The sequence below is a fragment of the Mastigoproctus giganteus genome, chromosome 13, assembly GCF_048544385.1.
Source record: "Mastigoproctus giganteus isolate SK-2022 chromosome 13, ASM4854438v1, whole genome shotgun sequence".
Classification (NCBI taxonomy): Eukaryota; Metazoa; Arthropoda; class Arachnida; order Uropygi; family Thelyphonidae; genus Mastigoproctus; species Mastigoproctus giganteus.
The window spans coordinates 163,219,047-163,227,115 of NC_143587.1; the positions used below are offsets into that span (position 1 = coordinate 163,219,047).

General features: G+C 42.2%; 1 pseudogene; it reads right to left on the reverse strand.

Annotated features, from left to right (window-relative positions):
• Positions 1-7,569: 7,569 nt before the first annotated feature.
• On the reverse strand, positions 7,570-7,689 carry LOC150076568 (5S ribosomal RNA; annotated as a pseudogene).
• Positions 7,690-8,069: the final 380 nt, after the last annotated feature.

The window sequence follows — 8,069 nt, forward strand, 5'->3', positions numbered from 1 at the left end:
GTTTGTTCCACAAACGAACTACACGCAGGCGAAAGGCAAACTTCCGCACATCTATCCTATATCTGTTTTTCCTCAATTTGAATTTATGCCCTCTCAGGTGATTATTCTGAGCAAGAGGAAGAATCCCATCATCATGCTCAAACCATTCAGGGCTTTATACACCTCAATCAGATCACTTCCCAGATGCCTAGTCTCCACACACTGTAATTTGCAAAACTTAAGCCTTTATTCGTATGAGCAACCCTTTGTTCCATTCACTAAACTTGTTGCAATTCTCTGTACTCTTTCCAACAGCTCTACATCCTTCTTAAAATGAGGCCTCCAGACCTGTATACAGTACTCCAGGTGTGGCCTGACCTTATACAAGGGGATAATCACCTATTTATCCGTTCTAGAACAATTCCTGTATATCATTGAGAAGACACCATGAGCTACTCTTGCAGACCGTCTGCACCGCTCAGAAAACGTCATATCTGACTGCACAATTGCCTCCAGGTCCTTTTCGTCCTCTACCACTGTCAGTGTAATGCCACAGAGTTGGTACGTTCGCTGAGGTTACTGTTTCCCATATGTAGTACTTTATATTTGTCAACTTCATTTAGCACCTCTCAGCCCATCTGCTCAACTTGTCTAGATCCTGTTGCACCAGCGTACTGTCATTAGTGCCCTAAGAACCCTGCCAACCTTCGTATCGTCTGCAAACTTGGACATTAAGCTTGATATACCATCATCGATTTCATTTATAAATACAGGAAACAACAATCGACCCAACACTGAATCCTGAGGGACTCCACTAATAACATTAGTCCACGATGAGCAGTGTGCATTGATTACCACTCTCTGTCTTCTCCCCTTCAACCATCCCTTTATCCATAGCAGCAATTTACCTCCAATGTCACACAGCTCCAATTTCTGCAGCAGTCTTCCATCTGCAACAGTATCAAAAGCCTTTCTAAGATGCAAATATATGATATCAAAGTTATTCCCTGCATCCAGTTCCTTTGTGACCACATCATAGTATCCAATCAAATTGGTCAGGCAAGACTTTCCCTTAACAAAACCATGCTGTGTCCGAGCTATAGCTGAAGTCTTGTCTAAATGATCCTGCAGTGCTTCTTTAACCAGTGCCTCCATTAATTTTCTTGGAACAGAAGTTAAACGAACAGGTCAATAATTACTTGAGTCGGCCTTTGATCCTCCTTTGTGAATTGAGATCACATTTGCACATCTCCAGTCCAAAGAAGCTCTCATAGTTATGGCTATGGGTTTGCTTACTTCCTTTGCTGCCCCCTTTCATATAACTGGATAGACCCATCCACCCCGGGTGCCTTTTTTATGTTTATCTTCAAGAATTTCTGCTGCACTTTCCTCTCAGTTATTACAAAATCATCTAGCTCACTGCCCGAGTTTAATTCACCTCTGGCATCCCCCTCCCTGAATAACTCCTCATGTATGAAAGTAGGTGCAAAATACTCATTTAGTTTGTTAGCCACCTGGGCAGGATCATCAACAGTTGAACCATCAATATCCAGTGGACCAATCTGATTCATCCCTTTCTTTCTAAAGTTTACATAGGTAAAGAACTCTTTGTTGTTTTTCTTTGTTTTTCTTTGCATCCTTTGCCAAAGATTTCTCATAATTTGCCTTTTCCTGCCTAATCTCCTTTGTGACTTGGTTACAGACCAGCTTATATCTATCAGAGGCTTCCATGTCCCACATTAATTTATACGTATCCCATGCATTTTTCTTCTCTGCCATATGTCTCATTAGTTCATCTGACATCCATTTAGGCTTAAACCTTGAGCAATCTTTCTTATTTGGAATGTAAGGCCTAGTAGCTTCCAAGATGAATTCTTTGAATGCTTCCGATTTTGACTTTGCTGTTGGTAACATCCATATAGGTAGTTGTTCCCACCGTATAGAATTTAAATACTGTCTCAGACCACTGTCTGAGACAGTATTTACGAAAGCAAAAACCCTTCTCTTTACTCCTGATGATAGTTACTTCTTTGAATAAATCTCACTTCAGCACACTGTGATGACTGCCACCTAGTGGTTCCTTTATCTGCAGATTCTTAATGCATGAAGAATCACTACTGATAATCACATCAAGAGTATTACTTCTTCTAATTGCCTCCCGAATATGCTGGTGTAGAAAACAATCATCCAATAAATCCCCAAAAGCCTTGCTAGTGTGTGAGTGACCAACATACCAATTCCAGTCAATATCTCGGAAATTAAAATCCGCCATTATAACACTCTCTGATTTACTGGCCCACTCTATTTCCCTGTAAAGTTTCTTATTATACTCTTCATAGTCATTAGGCCTATAGCACACTCCTACTCTCAATTGTGATCTCCCAATGCCAGTGATGTCGACTGGCCTCACTTCCTTGGATTTTACGTGTTTCTTAGCTAATAGCAATACTCTTCCTCCCTTCCTTTCTTAACTAATAGCATAACTACTCCTCCCTTCCTATTTATGGAGGAATGGCAGAGTAGATGGGACCCAAGTGTATTTGGATAAGTTACTAAAAAATTCATTCCGCGGGTTGAATTTGCAGCTAAAAGAACAGTATTTCTTTGGTTTTACCCTACAATGCTTGTTTCATTGTAGGGGTTTACCCTACAAAGTTTATTTCAATGTTTATTTCATTGTAATCAGGGCGTGGTTCCCTTAGATCGAAGTTATATGAAAGAGGGCTGGAGCCAGATTTTTTTGTGCACTTGCGCACAGGACGAAACATGGTTGCATGTACTGTTACACTGCACACGATACGACAATATTAGAGCTTCCTTGTTATACAACATACCCAATCTAGACGAAAATAGTGTACACCTTTTGGTTGACGATCACGAAAAGCTTTGGAGTGTCTTCGGAACTTTTCCTTCTTGGTGTTTACCAAAAGAAGGGAACTTAGAGCAGCTTTGTTAAGAAACGAGCAAGTTTTATGTATATAATCTATTTGATATGTTAGAAAATTGATATCAATATTCACATTGATTTACCTCAGTGGGGGTAATAAAATAGTGGTTATTGCTGCCTTAATCATAATCTCAGCACAAGTCAGTATAGAAAGAAGAAATTTGTAATTGGGTCAATTTAGGGTGTGAAGTTGGTAATTGGTTTTCCTTTAACTTAGGATCTGTGGTCTTCGGCTCTTCGATGAATTTATCTATATGAATAAATGTTCATTTTCTGAATCATGTAGTCTCCTGCTGTTTTATTCTGAGGACCTGTAAATCTAAAAATTAACTATTTCAGAAGTAGTTTACTTGGTTGTCTTGACTGTTGAAGTGATCCAGGATAGGTTCCTCATTGTTACAGCCAGTAGAGTGGAACTCATACCTCTTATAGCTTTTTCATGATAAAAAATATACATATATGTTTATGTAATTAGTATGAAATTTTAAGAATTGGGCCACTTTTGGGTCTTCAGTTAACAGTCAGTAACTCTACTTCCACAGCTTCTGTGATCTCAAGCTTTTGACTGGCTGAATATAAGGGAAACATTTAATTTCATGGGTTGTTCTGCCTCCCTCTGGAAATTAGTTCCAGAGTTATGGATTTTCAAATATTAACATTTTGCGAGTTGTAGGGTAGGGTCTAGGGAAAATTTGTTTTTCCTAGAATAACTTGACCAAGTTGTGATTGTTATCTGGAAGAAAATTTTAACAGATTATGTACAGTACAGTTCCTCTTTCCATTGTAGATGAATACTTTAAGTTCAATTTCAAGGCCTAGCATAGCAAGTGTGCTCTAGAGTACCATTGTTCAGGAAAATGGATATAACATTTAACTGCCACTGAGGATGAAAAAATTTTAATCCTAAAATTTTCAATCTTGAATTTTATATGGCATTTTGTGCTCCAGAAGATCTATTTGATCGATATTTGATAGAAGATCGATTTTCCAGAAGACATTGAAAATGTGGTTAGTGTATGACAAATTGGATCTTAAGTGTGTTCTACACAAAGTGTGACTTTGGCCATTGGAAAACTGCCATGGGCAAGTTCAAGTGGTTAACAGCTGGAAGAAACCAGCGATCAGACAGAACGAGTATAGCTTGAGTGAGCAACTATTTGACGATAATGAAGATTGTGAGGACTTCCAATAAATTACTGTCAGACTTGTAGGCTGCAAAGGAGAGTGGTCTTATTCTGGCTGTTGCTCGCAGGGACAGGATCTATTCGAAGGGCAATACAAATTGTCAACAGTTGAACTGACAAACTGTCAAGATGAGTTTAGTGCAAAAGCACCTTTTGTTTTGTTTTGTTGTTGGTTCTTACGTACTTATTATTTTTTTTTGTCTTAAATATGCTGAGAATATTTTGATTTTTAACTAAAATTAACTTACTGTAATTAACTTAACTACTGATTTCACCGAAATGGTGAGCTTTTGTACAGTGATTTTCCCACTATTTAGTTTTTTTATTTTTTATCTTTATTTTTTATTTATTATTATTTATTTATTTTATTTTGTTTTTTTGTTATTATTATTTTTTATGATTATTATTTTTATTTTATTTTATTTTATTATTATTTTTTATTTTTTGCTGGCTCCCAGGTATGGGCAACCTGGCAGCGGGATTGCTGGCACCCACCGGTATTGCACTACATCCGGCGGGTGTGGAATTTTAGTGCGCTGAGCACTGACAGTGAATAATGGACCTGGACCTGGCTCCTCGAGCTTGGGATGGGAATTAGGGGGCAGCTGCCCAGGTGTTGACTTTCTTCCCTCTGGTGGGGCATGGGCATGCCCCACTGTAAACTGGAGTTGCCGTCCCTTTCGGCTCCATATTTCTGTCTATTTGCCCCCCAGTCTTCAGCCTTCACCCCGCTCTATCTGATAGCAACGTGAACACGCCCCACACAATCTAAAATCACCAATCTAAATTAATTTTGCCCAACATTTTGGACTTCTAGCGCTCCCCGCAACGCGTACGCTATTTTTTTTTTTTTTTTTTTTTTTTTTTTAAGGTCCTAGCCACTGAAATCTTAGGAAATTAGGTGGCGGGACCTGCCAGAGTGAACTATATACTAGTGAGTAAACTCCGTAGCCGAGTGGGCAGGAGCGGGAGTGCAGTAGCACACGCTCTTTGAGTAGACCGGGGTTCAAGCCCCTGACTGCTGAATACGGTCGATCTGCCAACCCGCACTGGACCAGCGTGGCAGATTATGGTCCATTTCCCTCAGCATGAATTGTTGAGGAGGCTTCCACCCTGCAGTGGGTTGATAATGGCTGCACTTTACTTTACTTTACTTTTACCTGGTCTGCCTCCACGGGGCTAAAGTGGGACAACGTCGGGCCTCAGTAGGGGTCTGGCGGCTAAATGACCAGATGAACAACGGTACAAGGCATCAAATATATACAAAGTCCATACACTTTTAAATCTCTGGCTTTTCCAGTCAACTGGTTCACCCACAATGTAAACTACGCGGAGATGGGGGAAACCCCTGGTGCCGCTTGACCCTAAACACACTTTACACTTTACTGCTCCCTAATATGAAGAGGCCTGTCACACTTTTTTCAGACCGTTTCACAGAGGTTTTGCGTTGTCGTCGGTGATCAAGATGGAGATGGGCATTTGCCTAGGTGCCACTCTAAGTCAAGAACATAAAAACCTAAACATCACAGCTATGCTCAGCGTGGGCCTCCTGCGCGCACATCGTCTCTGCCCGTGGAGATTTCTATGTCATATCTCTCTACTGTCGACCGGGCGAGGACATTCTCCTGGCAAGACAGTACCTAAATCAAGTTCTGGCAGAGCTCCCAGGCTCCAGAATTCTAATCTCGGCTGATGTAAATTATCGCTCCACCCCTCTGGCACAATGCCACCCCAGAGCACAGAGGATTCAGGAACGGAGAAAAAAATGAAGGAATTCTCGTATTAAACTGTCCAAACAACCTTCCAATTTTTGCCTCTACACACTGGGAGGCAACTCTTGATATTGCCCTATCAACAAGATCTCTCGCCCGCTATATAACGAACTGGAAGGTCGAGGAGGGTTGGATCACATCCGACCACTGTGCCATGCAATACATCAAGAGCCCATCACCAGCTACAAGTTCCAGAAATACTCTGTGGAAAAGGCAAGATGGAATGTTTGAGGAAGCGATCATTACAAACGCACAGAGACTGTCGACTGAGAACTATCAGATCCAAACCCCTGACCTTAACCAGCGCACAGTCGCAATTGTAGACCCGGCAAACCCGACCATTAAGAGAAAATCTCCACGACCAGGGTCCGTTCCCTGGTGTTCTAGGGAACTGGATGCCCTGTGCAGAGAACTCATCCAAAAGAGACAACCATTCCAAAGAGCCAGGCGTTCCTGCACCCTCCCCCCAAGAAGTGGAGGCCCTCAGACAACAATACCAAGAAATCAGGAATGCTTTCACTGCAATGATCAGGCAGCAGAAAAAGCTGTCCTGGGAGCAACTGGTCTCAACGGTGGGAAACCCAGACCCCTGGGGATACTCTATAAAATCACAATGAACAAACTGCCCAGAGGTGAGGTGACGCCCTCTACCAGGACGCACCAAGGAAGCATGAAGAAAAATTGGAATGAATCGGTAGACAACGGCACTCATTCATGCAGCTGGACCTAATATCCGCAGTCGGCAAACTAAGAAACAAGAAATCACCAGGAATAGATATGATAGAAGCTGAAATAGTCAAAGGAGTGGCAAAGCTTTCCCCAAAATCTTCTCCTGGACCTATATAACCACTGTCTCCAAAGCGGCCGCTTTCCCACCAACTGAAAATCGGCCAACATTAAACTGATTCTGAAAAGCCCAACCAAGCCACAACACATGCTGATTCATACCGCACAACACCATAAGATCATACTTGCACGAAAGAAAAGTGGAAGTTATAACACCGTATCAGAAAATAACTAGACCCGTACACCGAAACAGCCTGCAGGGTTCAGTGCTGGGGTCGCTCCTATGGAATATAGTCCATAGGAGCGGCCCCAGGATGCTTTCCTTTCGATGGACCTGGGAAGAGGTGAACAGTCAAGCGTTTGTAGATGACCTCATCCTCTGTGGAGGCAAACTCAAGGGCCGGCTTGGAAACCTAGGCAACAGGGTACTGAAAAAGCTACTGGAATGGACGAAGCTGCACTCATTGACAATTCCGCCGACAAAGACGGGCTCAATCCTATTAAAAGGGACACTAGACACTCGTCGGCCGCCACAGATTAAAATTGAGGACGCAGCCAGCTATCAACAAGCTTAGCACGCAACTAAAGTATCTTGGAATCATTTTAGATTCAAACTTATCCTTCAAGCAACAGCTCCTCTACCGGAAGGAGACACTCAGAAAATACATGGCCATGATTGCAAGAATCACTAGAAAAGACTGGGGACTAGCATTAGCATTAGTAGAGGCATTTGATGCAAGAAAGCAAGCTTATGCAGCATCAGCCAAAAAAAAAAAAAAAAAAAACCCACTTCCACTTCACCCTCTGTTCGTTCAAAGTACTTGTCCAGCTGAGCCTTAAACTTATTTAGGCTATCAACCTCCACTACAAGGGATGGAAGTCTGTTCCACCAACCAATAAAAGCCAACTACACCTCCGTATTCCCAGGTGGTTACCCTCCCAAGTACTGACCGGGCCTAACGCTGCTGAACTTCGGTGATCGGACGAGAACCGGTGTATTCAGCCTAGTATGATAGTGGGCTTAAATAGTTGATAGTTGACTTAAACGAAGAACTCTGGCACTCTGCTACAAAGCGATATTTATCCCGGCAATAACCTACGGCTCGCCTGTATGGTTTACTTAGGCAGTTACAGCCGTTAGCAAAAGATTTCTTGACACCATCCAGAGAAATATTATACTAACTATAACTCGTGCCTGCTGTACGGTGAGCACCCATGCCTTACAGACCTTGGCAGGCGTGCTTCCCTTTGATCTAGAGGTGGTGCATTGTGAGCTAATGTACATGCTCCAAACAACCAAGAGGAATCCAAACAATCTTCATAGGGTACACCACAGATCCGGCGAAAAATCGGAAACAGGTAAAAAGGCGGCTGGTGCTGCACCTGAGATGATCAAACTCC